This window comes from Mustela nivalis (assembly GCF_964662115.1).
Source record: "Mustela nivalis genome assembly, chromosome: X".
NCBI classification, from domain to species: Eukaryota; Metazoa; Chordata; class Mammalia; order Carnivora; family Mustelidae; genus Mustela; species Mustela nivalis.
Window position 1 is genome coordinate 81,298,126 of NC_139040.1, and position 20,243 is coordinate 81,318,368.

Consider the following 20,243-nt stretch of genomic DNA (forward strand, 5'->3'; position numbering starts at 1 on the left):
CACTGGAATCATGAACTCAGCAAAAGGCAAACATCTGCTTAAACAACTAAGTCATCCAGGCACCCCTAGAAAATTAAAAAAAAAAAAAAACCTTTTAAAAACATTTTGTTTCTTTCTTTTTTTTAAATTTTTTTATTTATTTGAAAGACAGAGAGACAGGAAGAGGAACTATAAGCAGGGCAGAGGGAAAAGGAGAAGCATGTTTCCCACTGAGCAGAGAGCCTGATGTGGGGCTCCATCCCAGGACCCTGAAATCATGACCTGAAAAGAAGGGACACTGATGGATGAAGCCACCCAGACACCTCTTTTCTTTGTTTTTAATATATGGTAACTGATGCTTCCCAGCAACGAGGAGCATATTACCCATTGATTAAATCTTTGATAACAACCTATTTAAAGAGGTGTGTAAATATATACTTACTCAGATTTATACACTTTGTGTTTTCTTCATAGTTTGGGGCTGGAACCCATGGTCACAACACTGCTTCCAGTCTTTGCCTTCCCATCTTTTGATACCAGGTATTTGGTCAGCAAAGCAAATTAGTATCACAATTAATAAGCCCTTGGCACCATATCTCTGGAGCAGGGGTTGCTCTTAGCCAAGGCCCAGAGCAGTTGACCTCCCCTCGCTAGTGCTGTAGCCCCAAGGACTAGGTCCCTGCCACCAGAACTCAGTCTTACATGTTATGCTAAGCAGACAAAACCAAAACAGGAAAGCTCCGACAGCTTTCACTGGCATGCCTCATCTCCCACTCCCTTGACGTCCAGGCAGTACCAGATGCCAGGGAGGGGCCTTGGTCCAACATATTTGAGGGAAGGAAGTAGCCACGAGCAAGTACCTGCCTCTCTGTGCCTTTCTTTCCTGAGCAGGTTGTAAGGAGGAGGAAGAGGAAGGGGAAGAGAGGTGAACTTCAAGGGGTGAAGGCCTCAGGTAGGCAGCTGGCTCCTTCCAGTAGGAAAGGGACAAAGGAGAAGGCAGTGAGTCTTGCAGGGAGGGTGGGGGGTAAGGGTTACAGCTTATGACGGAATATGGACAGGAGTAATAGGGATACTAGACATTTGAGTCCACCATTGGCAAGCTGGGCTGGGTGTCAGGGCAGATAGGCCTCCCTGGGCAACGGCACATGAGAGAAGGTGGAATTCTTCTCTGAGGAGCAGGTGGAGCTTTGGGTGTTGGGAAAGCATAGACAGTATTGTTCCAGGGCCAAGGACAGGTCTGGGTACTCCTGGTTGGATGTCAAGGCCACAGTATGATCCAGGTCTTCTACTAGCAGCTTGAAGGTACCACATGCCAGCCACCCCTCATTATTGTGTATAACTCTCTGGTGCACTTATTGGCTTATCCATCAAATGACTCCTTCAGCAGCGTGAAAACCACCTCCACAGGCACTCCAGGATATGGGAGGCTTCCAGAGTGAATATTTTGCACAGGATCACGCCAAAAGACCAGAAGTCAGTCTGGTGCATGTCAATCTGGTCAAACATGGCCTTAGGGGCCATCCACTTCACATGCAGTCCACTGTTGGTTGTCTTTTTATAGTAACTGATGTGGTGATATCTCTGGCAAGGCTGAAGTCTGAGATCTTCATCATGTTGTCCTTTGTCACCAGCACTTCCCTGGTGGCTAGGTCTTGGTGTAAGCACTCTTGGAGGCAAGGTACTCCATTCCTCAGGCTACCTGATAGGCACAGGATACCAGGTCCTTGGAGGAGAGTTGCTCTGCTGCATTGTGGCTGATATTGTAACAGTACTCCAAGTCAGGAGGCCTCTGAGCCTGCAGGTACTCCTGCATGTTGTCTTTGGAGGCATATTCCATGAGAGTGTACGAAGGACCGTCCTGTGTGCAGGACCCAGCAGGTTGTTGGTGTCCTTGTGCTGGCCAATCATCTTCATCATCTCCATTTCTGAGATTAGGTTTGACAGGTCTTTATCTGTTGCATCTGACTTCAACATCTTTACAGACACTTTAGTCAAATGGTTGGATTTTTCTTTGTCCAGCCCAATGGCCTCCTCCAACACCACCTGCCTAATGTAAGCCTGTCTTAGGTGTCTGCCTAAACTGCCTACAACCAGCCTGCCTCAAGGCAGTTATGAACTCTAGATTATCCTCAAAAACATTAAACCACAAGCTAAAAATTCTTTTCACTAGGTCTCTGTCGCAGGTCTAATTTTCTTATCTTTCATCATTTATCTTTTTCCTAATTCTTATTTTCAGTATAGTTTATTTTGCTTCCAGGTGTTTCCCCTGGTTTCTGTATGCTGTTTCATAGGGAAGAATTATCCTGTCATAAAATTATTTCTTGAACATTCATTACATCTCTCAGTTAAATTGGGTTCTTTTATGGTATTGATTCATTTGAGTTTTCTCAAAATGGGAAGAATTTTCAAAATGGTGTTTTCCTCAAGGTTCAGAGTATGTCTTAGCCTCATCTTTACTCTTTTTGAAATTCACTTTCAAATTCTTGTCCCTCTTTTTATCTTTTTAAATTAAAATGTTTTATTTTTACTATTCTTTTATTTGAGTATAGTTGATATTCAGTGTTACATTGGTTTCAGGTTTTCAATATCTCCATACATTATTCTATGATCACTACAAATATAGCCACCATCTGTCACCATATAACACTATTATAATATCATTGACTATATTCTCTACACTGTCCCATATCTCTTTTTAAAATCTCTGATTTTTATGTTTTCTGTTATTCCAATTTTCGACCATCATGTTACTTGTATACTTTAACAAAATATGCCTGATTACACACTCTTTGCAGAAAACCATAGCATTTGATTTATAGTAGTCTTCTTCTTCTTCTTTTTTTTTAATTAACATATAATGTATTATTAGCCCCAGGGGTATAGGTCTGTGATTCGCCAGGTTTACACACCTTACAGCACTCACCACAGCACATACCCTCCTCAATGTTCATAACTCCACCACCCTCTCCCTACCTTCCCCACCCCCCTGTCAACTCTCAGTTTGTTTTGTGAGATTAAGAGTCTCTTATGGTGTCTCCCTCCCGATCCCATCTTGTTTCATTTACTCATTTCCTGTCCCCCAATCCCCCCACATTGCACTTCCATTTCCTCATATCAGGGAGATCATATGATTGCGTATTCCTCTGGTTGACTTATTTTGCTAAGCATAATACCCTCTAGTTCCATCCATGTCATCGCAAATGGCAAGATTTTATTTCTATTGATGGCTGCATAGTATTCCAATATATATATATATATATATATATATATATATATATTCCATTTGTTGATGGACATCTAGGTTCTTTCCATAGTTTGGCTATTGTGGATATTGCTGCTATAAACATTTGGTGCACGTGCCCCTTTGGATCATATAGTAGTCTTCTTTATCTCTATCAGAACCCCAGGAAGCTTTATTTATATATTTACTCACTTAAACAGATGATCCAACACAACGTTTTTTGATGTTCAAATGTATTATAATGTCTTACCGCTTAACACTATTCTTACTGTTCTCTTTCACTGTCTGACTAAATCCTCATCATCACTATGCCATTTAATCAGAAAGAACATTTGAACTCAGAGTTCTCTCCATATCAGGGAATGAAGACTCCACCCTTCTGTTTGTGCAGTTAAAATAAATGTTGATATTGTATGTCCTGCACATATTCCATCCTGTTCACCAGAATATTCACCATCAAAATATATACAAAATAAAAACCATACCTCACCACTTCTATTACCACCCAGCATGCTAAAAACACCATCATATGTTCCTGAATTATTGACTTGATTGATAACCCCACTTCCACACATACTGCACTCCTTTTGCCCTGCAAATTTATTTTGGTACAGCAACTTAACCTAAAAATCAAGTCAGATGATTTTATTCTGCTGTTGGAAGTCTTTTGGTATCTTCCCCTTTCATATTAAATAAAAACTGAAGGCGTTTCAATGTACTAGAAGGTCATGCATCAATACGTTCTTCCTCTCTCCACCACTATGAACTCCTCATTGGCCTCCTTGCTTTTCCTCAAAAGTAACAGACCAGCTGTTCACACAAAGTCTATATACTTACTTGCTCTGCCTAGAGCAATCTTTTCCTTTAATATTTGTATAACACCCTCCTTCACTTCATGGGTCTTTGTGCAAATAACATCTCATAAATGAGATATAACCACCCAACACAAAATAAAATTAACTTTCATCCCAGCATTCTCTAATGGCTTTTACCTTTCTTGTATTTCTTTGTAACACTTATCACCATCAACCATCAATCATTATTCTATTACTGGTTTATTTTCTTATTGGAGACAGAGAGAGAGAGAATTGGGAGGGGGCGCAGAGGAAGTAGAAAACACCCCACTGCGTAGAAAGCCTGCGGGGAGTTACATCCCAGGACCCTGAGATCATGACCCAAGCCAAAGGCAGTCACTCAATGGACTGAGCCACCGAGGTGCCCCTCTATTATTGGTTTATTTCACTATTATATTTCAAAAGAATGTAAGCTCTTTGTGGTCAGGTATTTTATATGTTTGATTAATTGAAGTATTCTCAGAAAGGTAGCTGGAAGATTGTAAGGGATCACTAAACTGTATTTTGTTGTTATTATTGGGCTCCTTTATGGGCTTTACCTCTTACGCTAGACGTCTATCCTTCAGATGTAAGCAATAAAAATTGAGCCCTGCTCCCTGTTCCAATGAGTAAAAAGCCTGTATTAAGTGGGTTTTTAAAAGCTCAATGAATGGCTTAATAGCTGTATATAGGGGGAAAGGGAACATATTTTCCACGCTTTAGAAGTGGAGTTCTTTTATAGAGTTCTTGTACAAGCCTACACTATTGAACGATAATGGGCAGTTGTACATTCCAATTATACAAACACTTTGGTAATTTATACCCTTTTTTTGTAATTAATGACTGGATCATTTAATTCCTTAGGAGCATTATAGCATTTCAACTTTTCATGTTCAATAAACTTATTGGGGTTGCTACCCTTTTTATTCAAATGGAGAAATAGTCATGATTTAATCTAAATAAAGTGTTATTGATTGTGTTGCTTTCTAGGAATGAGTCGCACATGCTCGCTTAAAAGTTTTGTTAAATTCCCAAGTCTGTCACCGATAAAAGCCTTTTGTAGATTGGTAACTTGATCCAAACAGAAAAGTTATGTAACACTCAATTGTTATACTATCTTTGTTTCCATCATGCATTGTAATAACACCCATCTTAATTCTATTTAAGACAAGTGATCGCCAGATGGCTTTCTGGCATTGATTGCATGATATGACATCTAGTATAACTAAAAGTTTTTGGTTTTAGTAGCATATAAATCAATTTAGAAAAATATATGTATTTGAATATAAGGTAAAGTTTTAAATTATTTGGGAATAGTAAACTAAATTTTTTTTGTAAATTTTTATTTTCCTAAATTTCATTGAGCTCTTTTGCAATAAGAAACAAGTTACAAAAAATTAAGGTTTATTTACCCCAATTCAAAATTATTAGGAATATAATCATAGAGGTTGAAGTATTTAAAATATTGAACCCAAAATATTTTATTAGGTAAATTTGTGAATGCTGAGTATTCACTGTTAAAATATACTAATCCTATTGATAGACTGGTAGAAGCCTAAGATCAAATATTTATTAAATATTTATATCCATATCTTTTCATGGCTTGGTAATTCATTTCTCTAGCATTAAATAATATTCCATTGTTTGCATGTACTACACTTTATTTGACCTTTCACCTATGGAAGGATATCTTGGTTGCTTCCAAGCTTTTGTCAGTAATGAATAAAACTACTATAGACATCTTTGTGGGTATAGATTTCATCTTCTTTGGATAAATACCAAGAACTGCTACTGCTGAATCATCTGGCAAGAATATGTTTAGTTTTGTAAGAAACTGCCAAGTTGTTTTCCATTCTTCATTCTCAATAGACATGGAAGAACATTCCTGTTGCTCCACATCCTCACCAACATTTTGTGTTCTGTTTTCAGTGTCCTGGATTCTGGGTAAGTACTGGTGTCTCTTTTTTGTTTTAATTTGCATTTTCCTGATGACATATGATGTAAGCATCTTTTTATATGCTTATTTGCCATCTGTAATATTTTCTTTTGTGAGGTATCTGCTAAGGTCTTTGGCTCATTTTTTTTTAAATATTTTACTTATTTATTTGACAGAGAGAAATCACAAGCCGATGGAGAGGCAGGCAGAGAGAGAGAGAGAGCGGGAAGCAGGCTCCCTCCTGAGCAGAGAGCCCGATGTGGGACTCGATCCCAGGACCCTGAGATCATGACCTGAGCCGAAAGTAGTGGCTTAACCCACTGAGCCACCCAGGCGCCCCTCTTTGGCTCATTTTTAATCAGGTTTTTCCCCCATTGTTGAGTTTTAAGGGGTCTTTGTGTATTTTAGATTAACAGTCCTTTGCCAGATGTGTATTTTGCAAATTTTTTCTCATAGTCTGTTCTTTGCCTTTTCATTCTCTTGGCATTGTGTTTCACAGAGTAGACATTTTTAAATTCAGTGCTTGTGCTTTTGTAGCTAAAGTTATTTCCAAAATCAAGGTCATTTAAATTTTCTTCTATATTACCTTCTATATGTTTCATGTTTAGGTTTATAATCCAATCTGAGTTAATTTTTTTGAAGAGGGAATGATATCTGTCTGGATTTATTTTATTTTATTATTTTATTTTATTTTTATTTCATATTTTTACATTTAGCTTCACCATTACTCCAGAACCATTTGTTTAACAGATTGTATTTTGCTCTCTTGTATTGCTTTTGCTTTTATATTAAATATAAAATATAATTGATAATATATATTCCATTCCTTTAATCTAGTCTTTCTGTGGTATTACAATATCTTGCTTACAATTATCGTTAGGGTATACTTTTTTTTAAGATTTTATTTATTTATTTGACAGAGAGAGAGAGATCACAAATAGGCAGAGAGACAGACAGAGAGAGAGATGAGGAGAAGCAGGCTCCCTGCTGAGCAGAGAGCCCAATGTGGGACCCGATCCCAGGCCCCTGGGATCATGACCTGAGCCGAAGGTAGAGGCTTAACCCACTGAGCCACCCAGGCGCCCCTTTGAAGGCAGTCCTCAGTCTTTGTTCTCCTTCAACACTATGTTGAATATTGTGAGTCTTTGCCTCTCCATATCAACTTTTAAATAAGTTTGTTAATATTAAAAAAAAAAACTCTTGCTGGAATGCATTAATGCATAGATAAACTTGGAAACCAGTGACCTCTTGAGCTTAGCAGGAGATAGACCATGGACATCAGTTGTCACAGTGGTGCCTCTGGCAGAACCTATTGCAAATCCCTAGGCAAAATGAGACCTCAAGGATCTGAGAGAATGTCTAAGAAGTACTTGATACATACCTTGGGTATGGTTTATTGAAGTGTCCACCTGTCTGAAAGCTGGGGAATCGAGATAAGGGAGGGAAAATTAGTTGTGATAAAACATATCAACAAACATCAATAAATTTTGTAAAACTAATTGTCATGGCTCATATACAATATGACCAACAAAGGGACCATCAAAGGAAAGCATCCGTTATGTTTATTGTGAAATTTTTTATTCTAAATAAAGCAATGAGAGGGGAAGACACAATGAGAAAATTACCATTTTATAAATGGTAAACTTCTTACAAAATGGAATAGGTTTTATATTCTAAGTAGTATATTGAAAAGTAAAACATTGGGGCACCTGGGTGACTCGGTTGTTTGGGCTGCTGCCTTTGGCTCGGGTCATGATCTCAGGGTCCTGGGATGGAGCCCTGCATTGGGCTCTCTGCTCTGCAGGAAGCCTACTTCTCTCTCTCTTTCTCTCTCTGCCTGCCTCTCTGCCTACTTGTGATCTCTGTCTGTCAAATAAATAAATAAAATCTTTAAAAAAAAGAAAGAAAAGTAAAACATTAAAAAATAAAATTTTAATTTAAAAAAATTATGTAATTTTTAAAAAAGCTTAAAAATAGCAGAACCATTTTTCTTATAACTGGAAAATACATTGTATATATATCTATGAAAAATACTTGTCGGGTGCCTGGGTGGCTCAGTGGGTTCAGCCGCTGCCTTCAGCTCAGGTCATGATCTCAGGGTCCTGGGAGCCCCACATCAGGCTCTCTGCTCATGGGGGAGCCTGCTACCTCCTCTCTATCTCTGCCTGCCTCTCTGCCTACTTGTAATCTCTCTCTGTCAAATAAATAAATAAAATCTTTAAAAAAAATATCTTGTTATGGGGGCGACAGGGTGGCTCAGTGGGTTAAAGCCTCTGCCTTCGGCTCAAGTCAGGATCCCAGGTTCCTTGGATTTAGTCCCACATCGGGCCCTCAGCTCAGAAGGGAGCATGCTTCCTCCTCTCTCTCTGCCTGACATTGCCTAATTGTGATCTCTGTCAAATAAATAAATAAAATCTTTTATAACAAAAAATTAAAAAAACTTGTCATTTCTGGAATCAGGAGTATATGGAAAAAAATAATATCTGAGGACAATACTTCTGCCATGTTTTGTGCCTTGTTAATATTTTTAAACAGTCAGCCAACTTTTAGTTTATTGAAATACCTGCTAAGATACAAGCAGTGCCTTTTGGAGCCCTATGACTATAAAAATTAATTGCAAATATTCAAAATGTTTACTCTGGTGTCACTATTTAGGGCCACCACCAAGCATGTTTCAGAATTAAGCATAACTGTTACTCTTCTGTAAGGCAAAAGGCCATGTTTTCAGGAGTTCCATCTGCTGTACTAGGAGGTGAATCAAGTAATGATTTTTGTCTGTAAAATAATTCACTTTTCAATCTAACATTCCTCATTCCACATTATAATAATAAAAACTAGGAGGAGACTAAAATAAACAACTACAACTACAACAACCAGCTTTTCCTTCAGTGGAAAAGTAAATAGAACCTTATGAGTAGCCTGAAATTTTTTTAAAATATTTTTAAGATAAGCGTTTTTGTTAGAAAACCATATATTTTATATTACTAAGAAATAACAGGCAAAGTTTTATTAACTTCTAAAAAGTCTAGTTACTTCTATTTATCTATTAACTCATCTCTTTATGAAGTAGAACATGATCACACCTATTGTATCTACCCAAGTTTGTATGCTTTGGTTATTTTATGTTTGCTATTTCCTTGCTTAATTTTTACAATATTTGATACATAATAGTATCTTTAAGTCCATCTATGGTTTCAGAGAATTTGTTTGAACTTCATCAAAATGTACCATACTTTTTGCACTGTCCTTGTTTTACTTCTCTATTAACTTTCCAAGATTTATTCAATTTAGAGTGTGTAGCTATCAGTTATTTTTATTCCTCCGTAATGCTATGTTTACAAATTTGTATTTATCTGTACTTTTAAAAATATCTTAATTATATACCATTTCTCATCTCACGTAACACTCACGTTACTTCTACACTTATCAGATATTATGTAACTGAAAACCACAACTCAGCAACAATATAGCACCATTTTTCAAAATTAAATGGCTTAGCAGAATTCTTTAATTCTATCCTTTATTTGTATTAGATGACCCTTTATTCTGGTATTTGGCATTGTTCATATGGAGGAAAGCTTATAAGTTGATATTCCATAAATAGAAGGATTTATTATGATTGATTAATTATTTTCATTTAGAATGCATAGAATATGGTTGATTTAATATTTCTTTCTTACTCTCTGCCTGGAACAGAGTGCTATCTATGTAATAGCCACTAAAATATTAAGTTAATTACCTGGACTTTAAACTTCATATGAATAGGAATAACATACAGAACTCTTCTCTGATTGGGACACCTGGGTGGCTCAGTCAGTTAAACGCCTGAGCCTTTAGCTCAGGTCATGATCTTAGGGTCCTGGGACTCAGTTCTGCCACAGATTCCCTGCTTAGCTGGGAGTTTGCATCTCCCTCACTCTGCTGCTCCCCCTGCTTGTGCTCTCTCTCACTCACAAATAAATAAAATTAAAAAAATGAATTCTTCTCAGATAGCTAATATACAATATCGTCTTTTTATTCATCAAATATAAAGTGCCATATATTAATGAAATTCAGACTACTTCAAATTCATTTTTTAACCAGTAAGAAAGTACTGAGAACAAGCCAAAAATGTCTTTAATGAATTAAAGAAATAGATTGATTTTCAATATCTTAATGTTTCTAAAATAAATTGCAAGATTTTTATACTAGATATCAGTGTAAATATTCATTATACAATGATATTCTAAAAATAAGCCTTAGAAAACTACTTGACACATATGATGACAATAACGAGTTTGACAAAAGTCAGTTTCGGTAAAACTTACAACTCCTACCACCTGAAACTCTTGTTCTATAATTTCATTATTTTAATTTACAAAAATACAAAAGTAATATATCAGAGTAAGTATATTGATAGCTTTGAAGGTATGCTCTGGTTGTGCACTGTTTACTATTGAAAGGGGAATCAAATATGTGATGCTTATGGCGTGACTCTATTAAAATTCAACAAGTTCAGAAGCATACGAGGAATAGAATAAAGACAAAAGATGACCCTTCCTTATCCTAAAGATAGACAATGGTATATATGTGCTTGTTGGGGAGAGAATCCAGTCAGTAGATGGAGGATGTGGTAGTGAAAAAAAAAAAAAGACACAAAGTTTTGGTTGACCGTTTAGCACTATATTTAACAAAGTGAAATTGTGTGTTAACAGCTTTGAATAAAATCCAAAAAATATTTTCAATTCATTGAAGATTATTTAGGAAAAATTTGAAGAATACAACTTGATAGGGATTCCAATAAAAGATTCATAAGCAATACAAGTTTCAGAATTTTTGTATATTTTCCCTAAAAAGCCATTTGATTTAAATTAAAAAGAATTCTATTTACCTGTCACTTAATTAAGAGGAAATTATTTGGTTTTGTAAGAAGTCAATAAAATAAATGAACATATCTCTAGAAAACAGATATGCACACTAAGTTAAAAATAATAGTGCTTAAGCTGTTCAGCAAACATTTGTAAAATTCCTTGCCATCAGCTAGCTCTGGAGTTCTGCTAGGTGAGTAAGGCCATGTATGTTACTGCTCAGAGTACTGACGCAAAGCAATTGTCCCCTTCATCTCCATTTTTTGCCATTGATATGTCATGCTATGTTGTTTAGAGATACATAAATGGCCCTACATGAAGGCCTTGTTTTGTGTGTATATGGGTGACTGTGATTTAACTTTCAAATCAGATGGCTCCTGATTTACAATGATTCAACTTATGATATATTTGGCAATGATGTGAAAGTGAAAGTGATTCAGTAGAAACTGTACTTTGAATTTTGAATTTGGGTCTTTATAAAAAGGGCCAGTGACATGTGGTATGGTGCCGTCTTGTGATGCTGGGCAGGGGCAGTGAGCCACAGCTCCCAGTCAGCTAGAAGATTACAGGGGTGAACACCTGATATTCTTACAACCATTCTATATATAACCATTCTTCTTTTTTTAGTGTAATATTTAATAAATTGCATGTGATATTTGATACTTTGTTATAAAATAGGCCTTGTGTAAGATGATTTTGCCTAAATGCAGGCAAATGTAAGTTTAAATAAGCTTAAGGTAAGCTATGATATTTGATAGTTTAGGGGTATTAAATGCATTTTCAGTTTTTTATGTGTGTCTCTGGACATAGCCCCCTTGTAAGCTGAAGAACATCTCTATATGTATATGTAGCCTTGGTATGGTTTACATATTATTGGCATGAAACATCTAGAACAGTACGTGTGCCATATAATTATCTACAACATCAAACAAGTTTCTTGAAAACTTGTGCCAAAGGGGTTATGTCTTTAAGGATTCTTATTTCAGAAAGGTTCTCTCAAACGTAAGATTGTTCAGAAGTTAAGTGAAAATCTGACCAAACTCAACATTTTTCCATTTTCCCTAGTGAGCAAAGATAGCTAAAATCTATCTGCCATTTTCAACACTGTACTCAACGACTGTAATTCTAATTTAAGAACAGATTATTTATATCAAAACCACATGTTGGCCTAATCTTACACAATATTCATAAATCTCACTCAGAGCCTTGGACCCTTTTATTTGTTGAGTCTAAATGATACTACGGACATTCATGTTTTCTGACCTCATAGCTTCATGTATGTCTATACTTTTAAAAATACATGCATCAGTTCCATTGTAAAATGTCTGGGTTATAAAATGTGCTATGCTATCAAAATGGTACTAAGAATATACAAATGACCTGATGTAATGAACTGGACCAGATTGCCAGATATCACATTTCATACCAGAAAGATTCAGTGTTAAGTTTTAAAATGGCCAGCTATACTTCGACTGAATTATAACTCATTTAACTTCTTTCTTTGTGTACAGTATTATACATTAGTCAGTACTATAGTAAATAAGTACTTTGGACAGATGTAAATATGCTGTAATAAAAAATGTTTTTCTTCTTTCTTTTAGTCCTTTTTACTTGTAAGACTATCCACAAATACTATGCCTCCCCCAAAATGATTTGCAATCCAAATTTTTCTCTAAATGAATTTATAGCACAGAAAAAAATATATATATACACTTACAGTAGACATGTTCAAAAATAGTTACACAACAGCTGGGCCCTAAATGTAAGCAGTATAGTTTTTTTGTTTTGTTTTGTTTTCTTTAAAAACAAAGAGAGGTTATGTGAAATATTGGAATTTTATTTCGAGGCCTAGTATTTCAAGACAGTTAACTACACTTACGGTGTCAACAGCCTCTTGTTGGCAGTATGATTTTATTGGCTCCATGGAATAACAACAAGAAATTACTATTGTTTCTTTCTTTTATGACACTCACAGAAAAACAAATTGACACATTTGCTCAAGACCAACCAGAATCATTTTAACCTATCAAAATTGATGGGAGGCCTTCACTGCCAAAGTCACTGCTGGGTTTTCACAATTCATTGCAGACAATCTCCTACTCCCATTATGACAAAGGAGAGAAGAGTCATAATCAGGGAAGAAAGCTAGATTAAAATACTTGTAATTATCTTTGAATTATTTAGCCTGCTATAGGATTATTATTATTAGTGTCATTTGATAATTTTCTCTCATTTTATTAAACACAACTGTGAGTAATTACCCTACCTAATATTTCTCTGTATTGGCTGACAAGCTAGCAAACATTCATGAAAATATCCATTAGCCACACATATAAAATGCTGCATTATGATGCTGTTGAATCAGAACATACCACTACCTGATCCTGTAGCTCTTTGAGGATTTGCAAATCAATTAATTCTATGTTTATTGGATTCTTCCCATACAATTAGAAAATTTATAATAGAGTCCATGAACATTATTAGTTTTACCATTTTAAACCAGCAATCACACTTTGATTTTTACAACAAAACCAGAAATATAAACACACACATTTGGATCAGTTTTCTGTTAGTCTGTCTGGACTTCAAAATCCTATTCCTCAAGATAATGCACACCAAAGTTCTGGATTAAACAAGAAATTAGATGGCACCTGAACACTTGGTTTAATATTCTCCAAAGGACTATGCAACTTATTTCTTACATTATGACATTGTTTTACATAGATCCACACTTTTATAATGTTAGTATTTTTAATAATCAATAAAGTCAATTAATCATGATTAAAAATCAAACATAAAAATTTCTACTTTTTGCTTTTGCCCCCTCCATTTAGAACTTATTTATAGCCTGATAATTCAAAGGTCCCTATGTTTATGAAAATCTGGACAGAAATAGCTCTAAGATCCCATTTAGAACTTGATATTAATCTAAGTCTTTTGGCTCCATTTGCTCTCTTTGAGAGCAAAGAGTAGGACAAAGGATTTGAGTACTGTTAGTTTATCTGGGAGATTATCCAAGGTAGAAAAGAAAGGGAAAGTGACACAGTGAAGAAGCAACTTTGTCAAAGAGGTACATTGTTGATATAATTGTTGTGGATAGAAAATGAAGGCTTGCTTTTACTGAAAGGTCCTGAGAAACTGCTTTACGTTGTCCTCATGAAGACCTGAAAACTGACAATTTTATCTATGGTTCTTATTTCCACTTCACTGAGAGCTGTCCTCAGAGGACATTAACTCTCCTACACTTTTGGGTTGTGTTGGACACATTCTAAAATGAGAGAGAGAACATGAGATGCTATCAGTGTTAAGTAACTGCTATTCCCATGGAACTACCCACCACAGGTTTGGCTATAATCAGGTGTTGGGCCTTGATATCAGAGGGATTTGAGGCAGTATCATTTTAGGTTAATCATTATATCTGAAATTTCCAAAAACTTCAACTGATGAAACTTTGATTATAAATCTATAAATATAACAATAAATCTACAGTATTCAAATTATTTTCACAGACAAAGCATCAATTGATTAATATTTAAATGTTACAAAATACTGAACTGAAAGAATTTGGTCATATAACAACGTGTAAGAAGTAGAACTTAGGTCTAAGTTAGAACTCAGGATGCATTGGAGAATCAGTTAAGAAATTGAATGGAGGGACGCCTGGGTGGCTCAGTGGGTTAAGCCACTGTCTTCGGCTCAGGTCATGATCCTAGGGTCCTGGGATCGAGCCCCAAATCGGGCTTTCTCTCTGCCTGCCTCTCTGCCTGCTTGTCCTCTCTCTCTGTCAAATAAAAAATTAAAATCTTTAAAAAAAGTGATTGAATGGATGTCTGACTATCTTATAGGTTTGCTAAAAATCAGTGACTTTGTGTTCACGTGTGGCTATGTAGGAATTTTTAAATCTCTCTAAGAAGTTTTAAATTTGATTATATAATGGCAGTAAAGGATGGGAAAAGCAAAGTACAAACCCCATAAAGACAAAGGCACTGAGTATGAGAAAAGAGTAATAGATAAGAAGAATCAATGCATTTGAGGAAAGTGGGAATTGAAATACACAATGATTGTTGACTTTTTTAGATGGAGAAAAAAAACTAGCTTGCAAGAAGGAATTAACAGAAGACATGTTGTGATGTGAGACAGAATCCTAGAAAAGGCAGTAACGTGGAATGAAGGAGTAGGGAGAGCATATCAGGTAATTTGGATAGGAAGGAGTTAGGAGGTAATTGCTTGATAAATTTTATATGGCCCACTTAAATGCACAGATTTCTCTTCTTTAATTTATATGGAGAACAGGGTGTCCTTTCTCTTCACTTTCAGAGCACCAGAGGTGTACTCTTTCAGACTGAAAACCTGAAAAGCTCAGGACTCAGTTGCTTAAGCACAGCTGAGAGGACATATTTCAATTAAGATTTACATTTTGCTGTATGTAGTAGACTTTCAAAAGTGGTTTAACCATATTTTTTCATTTAACAAGAAGACTACAGAGAGTGTTTTCTGGTGTTGGTTCAGAGTCTTCAGAAAGTCAAGTGAACTATCTTAGAGGTTTTCATGGCTTTTTATTCACAGTTGCAAAAATTGCTGTTGGAGTTCTCACTGTTAAGCCCACATTTCTGGCAGAAAGATAGAGGTAAAAGAGCATGATAGCTTGTACGACTGATACTTTGTCATATGGTTACAATATAACTAGAAAAGAGACAATAAAATATTTGATGTTGTTTTAAGTTTCCTTGTTGTCAATCCCTCAGTGCTTTCTGATATTAAAGGAAAAAGTAGATGGATATTGACCTGGCAACTATCAACACCTGTCAGTCTCTCTTGGATAACCAATTTCTCTACAATCTCTTCTTCCCAGTAAAAAAAAAATATATATATATATATATTCATAACCTACACTGTGCCATCTCAAGTTACTGCACCAAGATAAAATTACAATGATTTTCAGTTGTTCCAAATGGACAGAATACCCTTCCTAATGATATCATGTCTTATAAGATAGATAATTGGCTTGCTACCAATATACCCAGATGTGACTGTGGAGAGACAGGAAAAAAATAATAATATTTATTTAATCCTTGGGTTGACCCTGTTTTCACAGATGCATTACTATTAGAAAAGGTTGGTTTGGGACATTGGAATGAATTTACTTAATGGGTCTGTATGTAATTGGGTTGGAGGAAATTTGTAATTTCTACAAAAATTATTAGAATTCTATCTTATTCTCTTTTGTTAATTTTTACATGTTAAAAAAGTCAACGTTTTTGTCTAGCAGACAGGATTTTAAATCCTAACAAAACTCAATTTTTTTCTTTTTTTTTTTAAGTTTGAGAGCCTCATCTTTTCTCATGCTGCTTTAAATACAACTCAAAAAAAAAGGACCTAAGTGGGGCAGTAAGAACAGACTTTTTATTTTATTTTATTTATCTGATTTTTAATTAAAAAATTAAAGATTGTATTTATTTATTTGAGAGAGAGAGCATGAGTGGGTCAGGGGTAGGTAGCTGCAAAGAGAGACTGAGAAGTATACTCCCTAATGAGCAGGAAGCCCGATATGGAGCTCGATCCCAGGATCCTGACGGAGATCATGACCAGAGACAAAGGCATATATATACATGTGCAAAATCCCTTTCATTCTGGGAAACAATACTTTACAAGAGATGTTTGAAAAAGTACTGTGGAATCAACTTTAATTGGAGAAACAAAAATTTAATTGACTTTTGTAAAGCTACAGCGATCCAAATGATGGGAATCCCAGCCCGTTTAGGTTGTGGACCACAGAGTATTCTTTTCTGTAATATTTTATTTTCTTCCATGTCAACTAACTCCAGTCCAAGGTCACTGATCTCTTTTTAGATAGTGCACCTGTTTCTCCATGGGGTTGTTTCTGCGAGTTGCAGGTATGGCACCTGATGGCAAGCCCAAGTCTGCCCTTGGGACAGGTGGCCAAGGAGATGCTTTCCCCTTGGGACCAGAGGCACAGGACAGGCCTGCTTTTTGCCTAGACTCCTTCTTCAGAGTGGAGCACGTACCTCTGCCCTAGTCGTCCCCTCATGTCTCCTTAGCAGCCAGGCTTCCATCTCTCAGCACAGGGAGCGGGGGACACTTGTCTTGCCACCAGCCTGCTGTTCGTGCCACGTCAGGCTATCCTGCTTCCCGAGCGTTTCCCGACCCCAAAGCCATCGGCTCCTTCTCTTCTCTGGGGGCGGCGTGCTGCGACTTCCCCACACTTGGCTTCTCTCTCAGGCAGAGGGGATGTAGGGCAAAGAGTATTTCGCTCCATGCGGGTATCTTCCACCAAGCCGCGGAGACTAGCTCAGGCAAGCAGCAGCAGCATCCCCAAACCCAACTCAGATTTCTCAAGGAACGCTGTGCTTTCCCAGGGGAGATGCCCAGGGAAAGAGGCTTCCACGGTATGCGGGTTTCTCCCACCGCGAGTCTGGGATCAGGCAAGCAGCTACAGCCAGCAGAACATTTCTCAGCGAATGCTGTGCTTTCGCAGAGGCTTTGGCTTGGACCTAACAGCACTTCAGTGCTGCTTCCTCAGCAAGGCTTCAGTCGCGTCAGGGAAGAAGAGCTGCGGGAGAGCTGGTGCCTCTTGGGCCTTGCTTTCCTGGGCTCCATGTTCGCATCCTGGGTTCACCCTGCCAGACCGAACTAAGCAGACACAGCCACAACCCTGCAGTAGCGTGCGTAGCCTAGGATGGCACTCTATGCACACTACCATCTCCCAGTGTAGGCAACGCTTGGCCTTTTACTCTGGCGCTCAGGCGGACTCCCGGACTAGGCCAGTGCTTTGCCCACAGGAAAAGAGAGGTGACAGGATCCCTGCACACCGCCCGTGCACTGAATATGGAGCTTTGTGGGACTTCCCCACTTCTTCCCCTTAAACCCCGTACTTCCTCCAAGCTTCCACATCCTGGAGGAAGAGGGCATCTGACTCCCCGTTATTTCAGGGAGCTCTTTCTGCGAGTTCAGCGTAGGCACCTGGTGGCTAGCGCATGTCTGCCCCAGGGACAGGTGGCAAGGAGCTGCTGTCTCCTTGGGCCCAGAGGCTCAGGACAGGCATGCTTTCTGCCCAGACTCCTTCCTAAGAGTGGAGCACGCGCCCTGCCCTACTCATCCCCTCCTGTCTCCTTAGCAACCAGGCTTCTGTATCTCTGCACGGGGAGCGGGTGACACTTGTATTGCTACCGGCCGCTGTGCCTGCCAGGCCCGGCTCTCTTGCTTCGCAAACGTTTCCAGACCAGAAAGCCAATGGCTCCTGTTCTTCTCCCCGGGCAGCGCGCTCCCCAGGAGCAGGTGTGGCAAAGGTGCAGCAGGCCACCCCCAGAGAAGAGGAGTCATTTACCTTGGGGTCAGGAAACGCTCGGGAAGCAGGAGAGCCTGCCCTGGCAGGAACAGCAGGCCGGTGGCAAAACAAATGTCACCCGCTCCCTGTGCGGAGAGACGAAGCCTGGCTGCTAAGGAGACATGAGGGGACGACTAGGGCAGGGACGCGTGCTCCACTCTGGGCAGAAGGCAGGCCTGTCCTGTGCGTCTGGTCCCAAGGGCACAGCATCTCCTTGGACAACTGTCCGTAGGGCAGACTTGGGCTTGCTACCAGGCACCTTACCCTGAACTCGCAGAAACAGCTCCCTCGAGTAGTGGGCAATCAGATGCCATCTTCCTCCAAGATATGACAGCCTTGTCGGTGGCTGGGGGTGTGCCAGGAAAGGAGTGGCAACAATCCCCGAATGCTCCTCATTTAATAACGGGCGGTGTTCAGGCATCCTGTCGCCTCTCCTCTCCTGTGAGGAAGGCACTGACCTAGTCTGCGAGTCCACCTGAGGTCCACTGCCAAAGGCCAAGCGTTGCTTACACCGGGAGAAGGTAGTGTGCATAGAGTCCCATCCTAGGCCATGCACGTTGCTGCAGGGTTGTGACTGTGTCTGCTTAGTTCGGCTTAGCAAGGTGAACCCCGGGCGAGAACTTGGAGCCCGGGAAAGCAAGGCCCAAAAGGCACCAGCTCTCCCGGGGCTCTGTTTCCCAGCCGCAACACAGCGAACGACGAAAGCCTTGCTGAGGAAGCAGCAGCGAAGTGCATTTCGCGCCAAGCTGAAAAACTCTGGAAAGCATAGCAGTCGCTGGGAAATCAGAATCGGTTCTGCGGGCTCTTCTGCTGCTTGCCTATGCCCAGGCTCGCGGGTGGAACAACCCGCATACAGCGAAAGCCTCTTTGCCCTGGCATCTCCTATGCGAAAGCACAGCATTCGTTGGGAAATCAGAATCGGATGTGTGTGATGCTGCAGCTGAATGCCTTAGCGAGTCTCCCCAGCATGGTGGTAGATACCCGCATGGAGCGAAATCCTCTTTGCCAGAGCATCCCCTCTGCCTGAGATAGAAGCGCGATTGGGTCTGTGGGAAGAGCCATAAGGAAAGGGACACGTCTTTCACTGCTCTCCCCAGGAGCATGAGTGTGGAAGGTGCAGTACGCTGCCCAGGGAGAAGAGCAGGAGCCGTTGGCCTTCTGGTCTGGAAATGGTTGGGAATCAGGAGACCCTGCCCTGGCAGGCACAGCGGCCGGTGGCAATACAAGTGTCACCCGCTCTGTGTGCATTGAGAAGAAAACCTGGCTGCTACGGAGAGAGGAGGGGATGAGTAGGGCAGGGTGCGTGCTCCACTCTTAGGAAGGAGTCTGGGCAGAAAGCATGCCAGTCCTGAGCCTCTGGGACCAAGGAGACAGCAGCTCCTTGGCCACCTGTCCCTGGGGCAGACAAGCGCTAGCCACCAGGCGCCTACGCTGAACTCGCAGAAACAGCTCCCCGAAATAACAGGAAGTCAGATGAAGTCTTCCTCCAGGATGTGGAAGCTTGGAGGAGGCACGGGGTTTAAGGGGAAGGGGTGGAGACAGTCCCACAAAGCTCCCTATTCAGTGCACGGGCGGTGTGCAGGGATCTTGTCACCTCTCCTTTCCTGTGGGAAAGCACTGGCCTAGTCTACGAGTCCGCCTGAGCCCCAGAGTAAAAGGCCAAGCGATGCCTACACTGGGAAATGGTAGTTTACATAGGGTGCCATCCTAGGCTCCGCACGCTACTGCAGGGTTGTGGCTGTGTCTACTTATTTCGGCCTGGCAGGGTGAACCCAGGACGCCAACACAGAGCCTGGGAAAGCAAGGCCCAGGTGGCACCAGCTCTTCCGCAGCTTTTCATCCCTGACGCCACTGAAGCCTTGCTGAGGAAGCAGTGGCGAATTGCTGTTCGCTCCAAACCAAAGCATCTGCGAAAGCACAGCATTCGCTGAGAAATGTTCTGCGGGTTGCTGCTGATTGCCTGAGCCCAGTCACGCGGTGGGAGAAACACGCATACAGCGAAAGCCTCTTTGCCTTCTCATCTGCCCTGGGAAAGCACAGCATTCGTTGGGAAATCTGAGTT